Source organism: Rattus norvegicus, chromosome 3 (assembly GCF_021556685.1).
Source record: "Rattus norvegicus strain SHRSP/BbbUtx chromosome 3, alternate assembly SHRSP_T2T, whole genome shotgun sequence".
Taxonomy (NCBI): domain Eukaryota; kingdom Metazoa; phylum Chordata; class Mammalia; order Rodentia; family Muridae; genus Rattus; species Rattus norvegicus.
The window spans coordinates 68,736,349-68,751,990 of NC_141536.1; the positions used below are offsets into that span (position 1 = coordinate 68,736,349).

Sequence of the window (15,642 nt, forward strand, 5' to 3'; positions counted from 1 at the left end):
AATCGACAAATGGTACCTCATAAAACTGCAAAGCTTCTGTAAGGCAAAGACACTGTAACTAGGACAAAAGGACAACCAACAGATTGGGAAAAGATCTTTACCAATCCTACATCTGATAAAGGGCTAATATTCAAAATATACAAAGAACTCAGGAAGTTAGACTCCAGAGAGACAAATAACCCTATTAAAAATGGGGTACAGGGGCTGGGGATTTAGCTCAGTGGTAGAGCGCTTACCTAGGAAGCGCAAGGCCCTGGGTTCGGTCCCCAGCTCCGAAAAAAAAGAACCAAGAAAAAAATGGGGTACAGAGTTAAACAAAGAATTCTCAGTTGAGGAATATTGAATGCCTGAGAAGTACCTAAAGAAACGTTCAATGTCCTTAGTCATCAGGGAAATGCAAATCAAAACAACCCTGAGATTCCACCTCACACCAATCAGAATGACAAGATCAAAAACTCAGGCGACAGCAGATGCTGGAGAGGATGTGGAGAAAGAGGAACACTCCTCCACTGTTGGTAGGATTGCAGACTGGTACAGCCACTCTGGAAATCAGTCTGGAGGTTCCTCAGAAAATGGAATATTGCACTACCTGAGGACCTAGCTATACCTCTCTTGGGCATGTACACAAAAGATGCTCCAACATATAACAAAGACACATGGTCCACTATGTTCATAGCAGCCTTATTTATAATAGCCAGAAACTGGAAAGAACCCAGATGCCCTTCAACAGATGAATGGATACAGAAAATGTGGTACATCTATACAATGGAATATTACTCAGATATCAAAAACAATGACTTTATGAGATTCATAGGCAAATGGTTGGAACTGGAAAATATCACCCTGAGTGAGGTAACCCAAACACAGAAAGACATACATGGTATGCACTCACTGACAAGTGGATATTAGCCCAAAAGCTCAAATTATCCAAGATACAATCCACAGACCACATGAAGATCAAGAAGGATGACCCAAGTGTGGATGCTTCACTCCTTCTTAAAAGGGGAACAAAAATATTCATAGGAAGGGATATGGAGGCAAAGTGTGGAGCAGAGACCGAAGGAATGGCCATTCAGAGCCTGCTCCACATGGGTACACAGCCCATATATATACAGCCATCAAAACTAGACAAGATTGATGAAGCTAAGAAGTGCATGCTGACAGGAGCCTGATACAGCTGTCCCCTGAGAGGCATAGCTAGAGCATGTCAAATAGAGAGGCGAATGCTAGCAGCAAAGCACTGAACTGAGAATGGGATCCCTGTTAGAGGAAATTAGAGAAAGGTTTGAAAGAGCCGAAGGGACTTGCAACCCCATAAGAACAACGTCAACCAACCAGAGGTCCCAAGGACAAAACCACTACCGAAACACTATACATGAACTGACCCATGGCTCCAGCTGCATATGTAGCAGAGGATGGCCTCATTGGGCACCAATGGAAAGAGAAGCCCTTGGTCCTGCCAAGGCTGGACATCCCCCCCCCCAGTGTCGGGGAATGTTGGGGGACGGAAACGGGGGTGGTTGAGGAGGGGAACACCCTTATAGAAGAAAGGGAGGGGGTTTGGATCGGGGGCTTATGTCCGGGAAACTAGAAAAGGAAATAACATTTGAAATATAAATAAAAAATATCCAATAAAAAAAAAGAAAGAAAGAAATGAGCCAGAGAATGAAAAGGAACCAGAAAATTTAGAACAAATTGCTAGAATTAATTTGAAGCCAAGCAAAGCAATTCAGTGAAGCCAAGAGAAGCCAGTTTGAACTGGTTAGCTTGGAAGATTAGATTTATGGAGGTTAGAAGCTTCCAGGCCTAGGCCTAGGGGTAGCTAGAACAGAGAGAGAAACACTCAGGGCGCAGCAGAAGCCATATATTCTCACAACCTGGGTGCGGCTCTCATCCATCCCTCCATCCCTTCATCTGAGAAAATAGAAGTGACTTTCACACTTCCCTCCTTAATTCATCAACTTCTACACAGTCTCCAAGCTTGTCTTTCACTCTGCCACTTGTAGCAAATGTAGTATTCCGGATTTCCTCAAAAGTGAAGCACTTTAGGTTCTATTAAATGTTTATGGGTTTTAAAATATTCAACCAAACTATGACATATATTAAAGCTTGTCTATAACTATCTGAAGTGACTAGTTACTTGAAATGCTTCTAATCAAAAATTATAAATGACAGTTGTTTGTAGGTGACATCATGAATTACAAACTTGATTCAGATACTATTTCTCTTCATAGGCAGTTACTTAGTACTAATGCTACTGCCAACTTCCTGCAGGGGACATGTTTCAGGGAGTCCAGCATAAAGAAGAGGCAAAACCTGCTACACCACAGGATTGACCTTCCACCGTATGCTGCACCAAATTTTCTCTATGCAATGAATTGCAAATCGCAGTAACTATTGAACTATTAAAATGCACAGCAAATTTCACAGATATCATTCAGTGTTAAATATCTTAGTAGACCATATTCGACCTATAAGTAATATTCTATTAGAGACTTTCATAAGTATGTGTTGCCTCTGCTGAATCGAGATAAAAGAATTGTTTCAGCACAGTGTCTGCACAAGAGTGCTGGCTTGAGAAACTGAAGTGGTTCTCCAAATGGAGAAATTCATCATTTTTGTGCTAAAAAGTGGCTTGAATTTTCACTAAACTATTTATTTTCCTGTGGTTAATTTATCTTTAAGTACCTTTTGCGCAGTTTAACATAATCCACTTGTTAGAAATTATTGCTATTCTGTCTTTTTAAGATGGTACGTGCTACCTAGAATGAGGAAAATATTTTCTCTACACTTTATGATAATTTAATCATAAATACAGCACTTGATAATGGCCATGTGAAATGCATTCAGAAGGTTTAAGAATTAAGTAATGGAAAAGAATGGCAACAAGAAGTCATTTTTATTTTTATTTTTAGCATCTGTGTGGAGCGTAACAAGTCCAGTGCAGTTAATTGCTTATGGTTTAAAAACCTGACCACTATCGCTACTAGATAATAAAGGTAAGATATGAACGACAGTGTATGTTTTCACTCATTATGCTCTGAATATACATTGTCTACATTCAACTATAATGGATATCATTCTTTTTCCTCCATAATTTATACAATTTATAAATTATACAAATATCTGGGTTCAGAGTAAATGCTATTATGCTATTTCTTTATGAATGAAAGGTTAGTTCTATGACTCTCAAGCAAATCAGAAATCTAAATTACAAAAGATTGGTTGTATTTTTATGTCTTGTGAATTATATCAACTCAAAAAATACATTTGGTGAAAGTCAAACATGGAGTACTGTGATAAATTAAGACTTTATTTAGTTCGTGTGTGTGTGTGTGTGTGTGTGCGCGCGCGCGTGCATGCGTGTGCACTCACTCCCATATCAGAGTCTGTTTCTGTACATGTAAATGTATATTCTGAGTTTATAAAATAGTGCTTTACCTTTAACTTTAATAAACCTACGAAACACGTGAAAGACATTGAGAATGAGCGTTCTTTACAGAGTTTTTATTTAATACTTGTTGATCAGTGTTTTAAAACTTGACAGTTCACAAGTAACGGCACATAACGCAATGCCTACAGACTTCTTGCTGTTAAACTAAATTTGCATCTCGCACATGTGATTTTTCAAATGCTTGATTTACTTCCTTTCATCTCCAGTACTCAAGCCTTTGCTTTTGTACATGACCTAGCTCCATTGTCCAGAAAGGCAGTAAGTAATGGAGTAAGGCTTTGTCGGGAGCCAACAGCTGGCAAGTTTGCCAGTTTCAACAATAATTCTGCCAGTTCGGCCATTGTTTGGCCTCTTGTGGAAAGGCTTCGACACTCTGTGTCAAAATACTGGGCTCCATTCTCATTTAACCAGTTGGAAGGTTGATTCCTTGGAATTCAAGGGAAACCTGACCACCAAACTCATCCCAGAAAGCATTCTAGCAGTTTATTTCCCCTCACAAAGACAGTGTAGGGATAAATATTAGATTAACCTAAGAATAATAAAGCTAGTCACTGGTTTCCGGACATTTTCTCTTTGGGTATGTGCAGAGATTCAAACACATCCAGAATTGAAGCGGCGGCATCTAAAACTGGGAAGTCAATGCACGGCATTCTGTGTTGTGGAGAGCAACCCAGAAAATCCACTCATCTAATCCTTCATGGAGCGACTTTAAGGAGCTGCGACATACAGGCATTTCTAGAAGAATTTTTAGAACATTGGTGAAATGTACATGAGGAAGGAACATGTTAAAGGAAACAACATTGAAAAATGTAGGCGCAATTACATAAATTACAACAAACTATTCACTGCAAGGTGCTCAATACGATAGGAAAAGTCCAGTCTGCACTACATAGCTGACAAGCGCGAGAGGACAGTGGTGGGGTAAGCATTTGGTTGGTTTTTAGTGGTGACTTGAGCAGAGCTCACACAAAATGGTTACCGTCCGTCATACTACAGGGAGATCAGAGACTGTGGCATGTTGATATCTGGAAGGAGAACACTTATGTTCATTAAAAAAAAAACCTACAGACAGTGAGCTCGCATACCCTTTAACAAGTTGTTGATCTGTATTAAGGTACTAGCATGAGGTCCATTTTCTAGAGCTGAGGAGCTCCACAAAGGGAAGAAGGAGCTCTAAGGTCTGTAGCTAAGAATCCTGTCCTGGATAAGGAGCAGTGGGGTTAGTTTTCGAAACTAATGTGTTTGCTGAGCGTACAGACATAGCTGCTTTTCTTCAAAGCCTAAACGATCTCTAGACCTAATAAAGCCTTCTGAAGACTCACAGCTTTGGGCACTGCTGGCTAGCTCTGAATTAGGAAGAGTCCTAAAGTAGGGTTTTTGTTGTTATTTTTTTTTGGTTGTCATTTGTTTTTATTTTGTTGTTTTGTTTTACTATGAATGACACTTTATTCAATCATTTTCTTTACAACTGAAACTCGGGGAATTCAAAATGAATACCCTTGCCTGTGAACCTCTTGTACACACCAGGACGTTTCGACCTTGTGCTCCACGTCGTAGTTCTGCTGTGCTTTGTCTAAGTGAACTTTTATGAGCCGGCTGCCATCCAGGTTCACACGGATCCTCTGACCCACAGTGTCACTTGGGAAGACCAAGTCCTCAGGGATAGCGTCGTGCACTGCTGTCAGGGTGCGGCTTCTGGGGTGCTTTGGCTTATTTTTCCTAAGGCTTTTCCGGGTTGGCTTGGGCAGCCTCCTCCTCTGAGCAATGACTACGTGCTTCCTTCCCACTGAAATTTTCTTCAATTCACAAACTAGCCGGACTTGGATTTTCTGGAAAGATTTCAGGTGAGGAACGGGTACAAAAATCATGATAGCTTTCCGACCACCACCAACTTCGATTTCCTTCGCCGCGGTGACGTTGAGTTCTCACAGCTGCGCCTTGAGATTTGAGTTCTTCTCCAGCTCGAGCAGAGCCTGAGAGATGCCAGACTCGAACGTGTCCGGCTCCTCGCCATTGGGCTTCACAATCTTGGCGCTTGAGGTGAACATGGCTTAGTCCTCACGGAGGGCCAGCTTAGAAAGAGGCACAGCTCTCAGGAGAACAGCTCATATCCGGGTGGCTTAAAGTAGGTTTTAAAAATGTATTCAAGTCTGCAACTTCACAAGTTACACATACTATGAAAGGGCTGGAGAACATGATCTTTAAAATATTAAAGTTCAGAACTTGATGAATATGCTTGACTTTTAGCATCAGTTTGGAAACTATATATTTAATGGGTATTCTTTTTAAAAATTACCAAACTCTAATATAAAACCTGTTAATTATATTATATGCAATTTGAACTAATGCATATAGTCCTAGAACTAGGTTAGATGGAACATGAATTATTAAATATGGACATACTGACTTTATTTTTAAAACAAATAAATGTAGTTAAAGAGAATAATTTTCTTAGGAATAAAACTTTGAAAACTGATGCCAGTAATTTGAAGAGGAAGGATTTCAAATGAGAGCCGTTCAAACAGTAAGATTTCAACAGTATTGGAGCGTTCAAATTATCTTAACATGTGTCCCATTTTTAGTTAATACAATTTCTCATATTTTTTTCCTTGGTTATAAACTTTCCACATGATTTTACTATGCAATATTCCATGTTTTAAGTCTTCAAATGATTATAGTGTAGTGATATGGTGTTTAATCATAGTCAGTACCTATTACTATTAAAGAACAAAATTCAATACAAATAAAAGAGTTGTCAACATGGTTCTCAACTTAAGAAGGCCTTATCGGGTTGGGGATTTAGCTCAGTGGTAGAGCGCTTGCCTAGCAAGCGCAAGGCCTTGGGTTCGGTCCCCAACTCCGAAAAAAAGAACAAAAAAAAAAAAAAAAAAAAAAAGAAGGCCTTATCATGTGGAAAGCTCCATGTTGGTTTTAAAGACACCTGGAACAGGCCCTCTGTTCTGGGCAACAGCCAAAACTCTCGGGTAGAGGTGTGAACTCAGTCTATTCTGCGGTCAATAGTCTTCCTCACTTTGTCACAAGACCAGTGGCCAGTTGCTTAAGTGGGGTGCTGTCTGACATCCAAGTTCGACATGTCAGATATTTTCTGTATGACAGCTCCAGGCTGTAGATGAAACATGAGAAGGTAACCCCTCTAAAATCAGGAGTCTACCGGGTTGCACAGGCCTCTCGTTGCATGTGCCTGTGTTAGGGTATTCTCAGTAGCTTTGGCCTTCTATACTTTAGCAGCGAGCGGTTCCTTTGACTTAGTTCCACTGTCCACGCCAGACAGCTTAGTCCCGGTGTCTTAAAAGAAATAACTGTACGGTCAAACGTGTTGTAACAGAAGTGTTCCCTGTGGGATTAAACCATGATGTGAAGAGGAAAAAGGATGATGTCGACCTCAAAGTGTGCCGCCATGACAGCAGATTTTAATTTGGATGACAAAGCAAATGGGAAAACCCCGCCCCTCTGCAGATGAGACTGGGGAACCACGCTCCACCACACAGGAGGGTCTAGGAATTCCTTACGATTCCATTCAAAACAAAACAAAACAAAACGTATGTCTGTGGATGGCATTCATCTGCATGCTTACTGTCTTCTGTTTTTACTGCATTCTCAAGAGGAGTCAAAATTCACAAATACTCAAACTCTCACAACAAATTATCTTCAAATCTTTCAAAACCAGAATGTGGTTTTCCCATCTTGATGTACAGGGATTCTCAGGGGATCTTAATACATAAGAAAACATGTGTTTGCCATTAAAAAGTAATTGGAAATATCTACTGCAAGACAGTCTGAAAACCTAAATAACCAAAAAATAAAAGACTTTTAATTACATAAATTGAGTTTACTGAGTCATCCACAATATCCTTTTTATTTTAAGCTTCTATGGATGTTTCAGTATTCACAACTCAAGTTTTCTTGACAGCTACTTATTTATTTATTTATTTATTTATTTATTTATTTATTTATTTATTTAGTTTCATTTTAGACAGCATCTTGTCCTCAACCCACCCTATCCAAGAGCCTACTAGTTAACCCAATCCGGCTTCTAACACGGGGCAATCCCCCCAAGATGGCCTCTTACCTGGGTAAACCTCCTGCCCCAACTTTGCAAGTGCTGGAATTGCACATACAAACTATCTATCGTGCCTTGCTATATCCTAAGTTAATGTGGAAATAGTAGCTAAGAATTTTGCTCTGCTGCATGCTATAGGAGGACAGAATGATAATCTCTTTGAGTGCGACAGTTGTAAACTACACATGCTCACGTGCCATAACACGAGTAGGCTGTATTCTCGTTGAGTGTTGGCTTTAAGAATAAGTCTATGGGGGTTGGGGATTTAGCTCAGTGGTAGAGCGCTTGCCTAGCAAGCACAAGGCCCTGGGTTCGGTCCCCAGCTCCGAAAAGAAAAAAAAAAAAGAATAAGTCTATGTACAGATCCACGTTATGGCTTCAGTGTGATTCCAGAAAGACCTGATGATTTATGAAATTTCTTGAGCATCTACTTATTCCCAAATATTCTGCTAAAGACATTCCATGTATTTTCTCACATACTTTACACTAAGCATGATAAAACAGTGTGGTTATCACTGAACGTTTACAGAGATGGAGGTAAACTAGCAAGTGGTAAGCTTAAAATTCACATGTGGACGCTGAAGGCTGCATGTGTGTACATAATATTTATGAACAGCTAAAGCAATTGAATTAAGTTGTTTTCCCTTATTCAATAAAGCATATTTGGATGTTTCCACAAAGGTTTTTAAGATACAAACTTCATTACTTTCTTGAAGGAACACACATAGGCAGCCTGTTTTATAAAATCCTAAACCTCTTATTCTTATTAGGCCAAGCAAGTCTATATTTGACCTCTCATAATAAAAATAGCTGCAGAGCTATTAATCACAGTTTTGTATTGATTAATTTATTTCTTCATAATTTTAATTGTAATTTCCTAATAAAATGTTATATACTTCTCCCTGATACTTTTACTACTGTCTCAATTTTCTCTTCAAATTATACTTAGAAACTAGGCTAAATTGAGTTGTATATATACACAAAACAACTATACAACTGTTGGTCTCCAGTTAGTGTTTGGATACAAGACTAATTTATACTAGTTTTCATTGTCAAAGTCACCATTATCAGTTCAAGAACACACGAAAGAGCTTCCAGGAAGCTGAGAAAGTCTGCTCTACAAAGTTAGTTTCTTTTAGTTTTGTTTTTTGTTTGTTTGTTTTTTTAATGTTGTAGTGTTAAAAGGAACAGGATTTCTCTGAAAAAGAGGTTTCATCCAAAGACAGTAATAAAATGGTTATAACTTCAATATCATAAGATTATTAAGTAATTGGTTAATTTATTATTTTTTCTTGAGCTTATGTTGTTTTGTGTGAGCTTAATGTTTTGTCCTTTTAGTTGGCTAAAAAACTAAAAACATCACATTATTTTATTAAAACCATGTATGGATTCAATTAAATCCCTTTACTTTTAAAAACCTCAATACACTATTTTGACCATATTTTCAAGCAGTATATTAATGTGTTCATGTTACATAATACAATGTTACATAAGAAACCAACTAAAAAAGAAAGAAAGAAAGAGAGAGAGAGAGAGAGAGAGAGAGAGAGAGAGAGAGGAAGGAAGCAAGGAAGGAAGGAAGAAAGAAAGGTGTTCTGTTCCAATATACTTTGTCACTGGGTGGGAGTAGGTCAAGCCTTCAATCCCAGCACACAGGAGGCTGAGGCAGACGCATCTCTGTGAGTGTGAGGCCAGCCTGGTTTACAGAATGAGTTCCAGAACAGCCAGGGCTACACAGAGAAATCCAATCTTGAAAAAACAAATTTAACTCCTAACTTACTCTGAATTTTGGAATTTAAATTGAAGATGAGTAACTGGTACCCAGCTGACAAGAAAACAAACATTTCTGTGGGTGTAGTTTTGGAGTCCAGTCTGTGAGTGAACTCTAAACACGTGGGGTTTTCTTCCTGAACATGTGTATGTGTGTGTGTGATAATAACGTCATAATATTTATTTGACAAGAGGGCGTGTGTGTGTGTGTGTGTGTGTGTGTGTGTGTGTGTGTCTGTGCGTGTGTAACTTATCACATGATAATAATTCTAGCAAACTAGGAAATCCTAACTCAGGTAACTTTAAAAATTAAAACTTTTCTTTTCCCTAAAATGACTTATCATCTTAAAATTGAATTAATTTAAAGAGTATTGATAGTATTTGACTTAAACCAATTTACTGGCAAATATTATAATACTAATCACACATGAAAAAATCATTGCCTGGATTTATTGATAAATTTCTGCTTTCCTAAGAATTGTAATGGAATACAAAATGTATGCTGTCTTCTCAGAAAAATATTAAGCTATTATTATGACTCATATTCACATGGTTTTCATTGTTCCTGACGCATAACCTCATACTTATTTTCCAAATTTTATAATTAATTGTATCCTACCTATTGCTCCAGTTAACATCCAACTATGAACAGATATATATTCAAAATTACACACAAATTTAAAACTAGCAAAAGCATTGAGTTATTTAAAGTATTTCTTCTACTTTCTCCAGGTACGTAAAAGTTACCATGAGCAAACTCAGGTACTTGGGAGTTTGTACAAGTGCCATTAACGAGAGATTTTAGGCAGGAAGAGAATTTCCATGTGAACAAATGGGAATGTTTCATCGGAAATGACTGGCAAGCCTGGTGAGGACGCAGACCTTATTTGTAGTTTCACAAAGTTTTGTCTCTATACAATTGCATCAGGATACCCTTACATATAAAATGAGATTTTTAAATAATTTAATACTGTAGTATATTTCCTTGTTTTAAAAAAAAAGATTACATTCAAGAAAAAAAAATATGTGTTTTAGAGTTGATCCACAGACTGAACTCAAATCTGCACCCAGAGGAATGTTTGCTCGCGCATCAGTTGGGTACCAGTAATTCATTCTCAACGTCGAGTTCTCAAATTCAGAGTAAGTCAGAGTCAAGTCGTACTGTGGTCTTGACCTCCTGTCTTCCATTAACACCATTGTGAGCCGCAATTTATGTTAAGGCTTTAGAAGTCTTTCTAGATCCCAAACAAAGACAAGGAATTGGGTTCTTAGACTATTTTTAGATTCTGAAAAGGTGACATCATTGTACCTCTAAAAGCAGAATTAACTTGACTAGATTCAATCAAAGTTGTGCATAAAGCATGAAATGCGTTTTGTTTCGTGAATTGGTTTTTGATACTCGAAAGGTAATTGTATTAATTTATCTACAACATTTCAAAACAATTCTGAATAAATAGTTACTATCAAAATGTAAGCAGAGATAAAACTGATAACATGTTATTATTGTACTGGCTCCAAATAGCCATCTAAATATATCGAGTTACAAATAGAACATTTTAGGTAAAACTTATTTCATATCACGTGGGTCATAATTATTATGAATTCTGTGTTTTTAATTGACATATTTAGAATTTGCCTAAGATCATACCCATTGTTTTTTTTTTTTGATGCTACAAAGAAATATCGCCTGTAAAGTTAAACTAACGTTGAGGATAAAAACATGGTTTGATTTTCAGACATTGTTTACTCATTTTAAAGGCCACATTTACTCTAGAATGGCATAAATTCTTATTTTAATGTCCTTGTTATTAACTCAGATAATTTCTTTGCCTAATGACCGTCAATATTCATTGCCTGGCATCTTTCTCCTGTGACTTTTGGTAATGAGCATTGTTTTAAATGATGCTATTAATATAGATGAGGATATTAAAATAAATTATACGAGACCATTATATGCTTCGGAACATTAATTCAATAAAAATCAGTATAGTTTGTGGAGGTACTAATTTACCATTGTTTATTAATATAATACTTAATTTAAGAAAATAATCTGGCTTAGAATAATGCTTTCCAATTTCAGTTCCTGTATATGACATTTCACTTCTTTCTCCCGTTACCTAATGACAATTTCTAACAAGTCATATCTTAAAAACACCTTGCCCGTTTCTACATATCAGGAAACTCAGTGGTATAATTTAAAAAAAAATAAATCAGCTCCAAAGCTTTTAAAAATTACAAGTGTAATTAATGTTTCCATTACATTGAGAAACATGTGGAAACTGAGCCAAAGCCCACTGAGGAGTTACCCGGGATGAGTTTGTCATAGACCGTTTATCCCAGACTACTGGACACTGAGCTCAATGCTAGCACTGAAAGACATCTCAGCAGCTTACAATTTCACTTAAGTAGGAAAAATGCAGAATTTGATAAATTATGCTAATGAGCACAATTTGAATCCAACACTTGGTGACGCCGCTATAACGACCACTTGTTAGGGAGGCACTGGCTCTTTAAAATCTCAGGACAGTCTGGACTGTGGCAAGAGCACTGCAGATGCCTCATCTCAGCAGCATCATAGAAAATCTAATTTAATTCCTCTGCTTAATGAGCTAATCCACTTACTTAGCGTGTCTCTGTTTATTTATTTATAGAGACTCCTTTCACACTCTTCCCCCGCACTTTTGCAGGATAGTTGAGCACACATCTAAGCGTGTAAGAGTTTAAAAGCCATGAAGTAACGCAGACATCACTACCCTTTCTTAACTCTGGACAGTTGTGGGGGTTTCGGTTGGTTGGTTGTTGATTGCTGGTTGGGTTTTTGTTTGTTTGTTTTGTTGTTTTTGTTGTTGTTTTCCCCTTACCTTATTTATAAGACACCCATAATCTTAATACAGTGGAAATAGTTCGGGGACTCTCCAAAAACAGAAACAAAAAGCAAAATAAACAAACAACAACAAAGAAAAGCCAAAAGGGTGGTATTTACACAAATCTAGCAAGAAAGAACAATGAAAATTCCATTGGTTCCCCAGTTAGAGGTGTAAGTGTCAAAAGAAGCCGAAGAGCAAACAGAAGTCCAAGCGGGTGGCTTTTCTTCTTACTCCTGCTTTCTGTTCAGTCACACAGGAAGATTCCGTCCCTTCCTTAGAATACTGATTATGTGGAAAATTTAAAGACCCTTCCTGGGGTGCAAATGTTTTCCAGCTGTCAGGACTTGAGCTAATAGTAGAAGTAACTTTAAAGAGCATTGTTTCCTGATGAAGGTATTTGTCCAAAAACTTGCCTTGTAGCCTGTTCACATGGCTATTAGTTGGTAAATTTATTTTCTAAAGTGTCATTGTAAATACTCTTATGCACTAGTAATAAATTTTGTACACATTCTGGAGTAAGACTCTCTAGTATCCCTATGTAGAATAAATGAACCGGTTTCAACCTTATTCCAATGCCACTCAGTCAATTCTTACTAGAAACATTGTCAAACTGCTTAAGAACAATGCTGAGAATACATATGTTTGTTTTGAATAATACACTTACCCCGCACGGCTCCTAAGGAAATTCTGTGTGAATAGTCTCAGGAGGGAATTTGATTTTCTGAGATAGTAGAAAAGAGTTCCCGGAGAAGAGGTGTGGAAGAGTCAAAAAGCTTTGCTGCAGGCAGCGTGAGGTCCAGGCAACAGAGCCCGCCGGTCCTAAAGCAGAAGTGCACCGCTGCGAAGAGAGGGCTTGTTCTGGGTAGATGGGGAGTGTTGTCAGATTGTAAGCGATCAGCAGCAGAAGGGAAACATCACAGCTTCCTGTTACATCACCCCGCCCCGCCTGCACTTAGTGTTCGGTTACTTTCTTTCTCAAATAGCTTACCCCAGGAAAAGAGCAGCAACTCCCTTCTCAACTCTGACAAGAGCAAGAAGCAGCCTGAACAGACAGAGATCCTTTGCTGTATGAACACATTGTTACCAGCAAAAGCTGGCTGGCTTTCACCTAGACTGAGTTCTGTTAGAACTTGCTGCCTGTGATTTTGAAGGCAATCTAAGTGTAAAAGAATCAAAGGAGTTAGGGGTGTGGGTGTAGGTGTGTGTTGAATGAGAGTTCACAGAACAACCAGGAACAATTTATCGGTCACATCTTTCTTCTTAAATGTGCATAGAATTTTGAGCATCAGAATTACTTCGGACTCAAGTTTGAGCACTAATGTGTGATCCAACTCCACAATCAATTTGGCATAAGAGGCTTCATGCTGTCCTTTCCAGGAATCCCTTAGTTGTATGTACTATAAATCTAGTTTCTGTATGGAGTGTGGAATCATTTTACACACTTTTAAATAGTTGATGTAATTATGTCACTGTGTATAACCTAAGCTCTATAGTATTTATCTCAAAATAACCTCCAAGGAAACGTGGCAGTATTTTAACATGATACTATGAAATAATTTCATACAATAAATGAACGTGAATTTTTTAAAAAAAAGATTTACCTCTAAACTTAATTGTATCATAAATATAAGAAATCACTGAGTATGATCAGGAAAAAAAAAGCCTGTAAACCTGAAATATACCTGATATGATAAATATGATAAAGTATGAGATTTGGCAATAATTGTAGCTCCCAAAGCCACACAGCACTAAAAGTCACATGATCTTTGCATCAAATTTGTCACTGGAAAAGATGGATAAAATAATACCTGAAGGTCTTCGCATTGTTGAAACTTTGAATCAACACATTTTATAACATTTAGGACGAATGAGGAGCTACTCTAGTGACCAAGCAATTCCAATTAGCTACTATAATCCCGCTGAGCTGGCTCGGAGGCACAGACTTAGAAGTAAGCACTACAACCAAGTAGCAAACGAGGAGCTCAGAGTCCTAGCAGATGAGGAATGGCAGTAAAGACACGGGGTGCAGAATCTCCGAATATCATGATCCTGAAAGACAGTGCCCTGTTCTTAAACGTCTACTATCTTGATCTGCATGGGAAATTTATTATAAAATCTTTAATTCTGTATATTATATAAAACGGAGTGTATCCATATAAAACTATGGAATATAAGTGACAATCTCAGTCACGGAAAAATGGAAGCTCTATGGAAGAAGCCGATTTACACAATGTAGTTTTAAGAGACAGTAGTAAACTGGGAAGTTACTCTGTAAACACTTTAGTTTTGCTTTCTATAGGGAACTGTCGGATTATATTTTCCCCGTGCTGTTTCCTTCAGCTCATGAGGTGAGAAGTCAACATTGTAAATCCTTACTGCCTCCTAAAATAATAACTCATTAATCAGAAAAACAGCAAAAACATTCTTGAGTGAAACTACAGAATTCTGATGTAGAGTCGCATGCTACATAGGGAAACAGAAGGAAAGCAGTAGAGAGTATTTGTGTCCCCTTGCAGATGCTTAGACTTGCTGGGACAATCTTGACAGAATATTTAGCTTAAGGTTCAGGCAAAACAAATACAAGATTTTAACTTCCAAATGATCGTCGTATATGTCCACATATCCGTTTCTAAGACTATCTGATCTCTGAGACCCAGACTGGTGTATACCAAGCTGCATACATTTCCAAGCATTAACATTTTTTGATTCATTCATTGGATTTGTTCAAATATAGCAGAGTCTTAGTAAGCAAAGGAGTTCTTTCTTTGAGAGGATGCCTGAAAGATCACAAGCCAATGATCATTGTCCCGTATGGTAGATATACATGGTGCTGTTGTAAACAAAGAATTTAATACAACCTGCAGTGTCTAGAATAAATTATAGGTTGGGCATATAGGCTTATGGCTGTGGTCCATGAAGATTCTGGGTAATTCTTGTTAATATCAAATCTGTGTCTTTCTAAGAAAGAAAAGTAAACATACTTCCCAATAATAAGATCATTGAGAGTGACCATTTTATGAACATGAAAAAATATGAATACGTGCTATATTAATACATGCTATAAAAACTTCTGGGAAGCTAGACTATGCCACGATATGTAGGAACAAGTGAAAAATATTGAGGAAACGAGACGTGTGCGCTTCAGTATGACACAAATGTTTGGATAGCTATGGCAAAGCTAAATGAAACTGTTTCCAGAAATCTATTAGGTGATTCCAAGTCAATGGGTATTAGTACATTCATTCACTCTCATATGGTCTACATGTGTTTATATTGCACTCTTTCCCCAGAACACACTGAAGCTACTTAAAATTATTTGATTAGTGGTGGTCAAGTTTATACTTTCAGATGAACACTAAAAATAGTTCTTTTTTCAGGAAATTAAGACCAAATAAGAAGTGTCTTCTGTTTTGACCATTTAAAGGAGAGTGGACAAGCACGGAAGAATGCTGCCAGTATAACCATACAGG

At 37.8% G+C, this 15,642-nt stretch overlaps 1 protein-coding gene and 1 pseudogene across 2 annotated transcripts in view; both read right to left on the reverse strand.

Annotated features, from left to right (window-relative positions):
- Positions 1-13,177, reverse strand: part of Calcrl (calcitonin receptor like receptor) — a 96,907-nt gene extending 83,730 nt beyond the window's left edge. Inside the window, exon 1 of one of the 2 annotated variants that reach the window (XM_087648811.1) lies at positions 12,837-13,032. The gene's annotated coding sequence lies outside the window, so the exon portion shown is untranslated. 2 annotated transcript variants of the gene reach the window in all.
- On the reverse strand, positions 4,829-5,574 carry LOC147995554 (small ribosomal subunit protein eS7 pseudogene; annotated as a pseudogene).
- Positions 13,178-15,642: the final 2,465 nt, after the last annotated feature.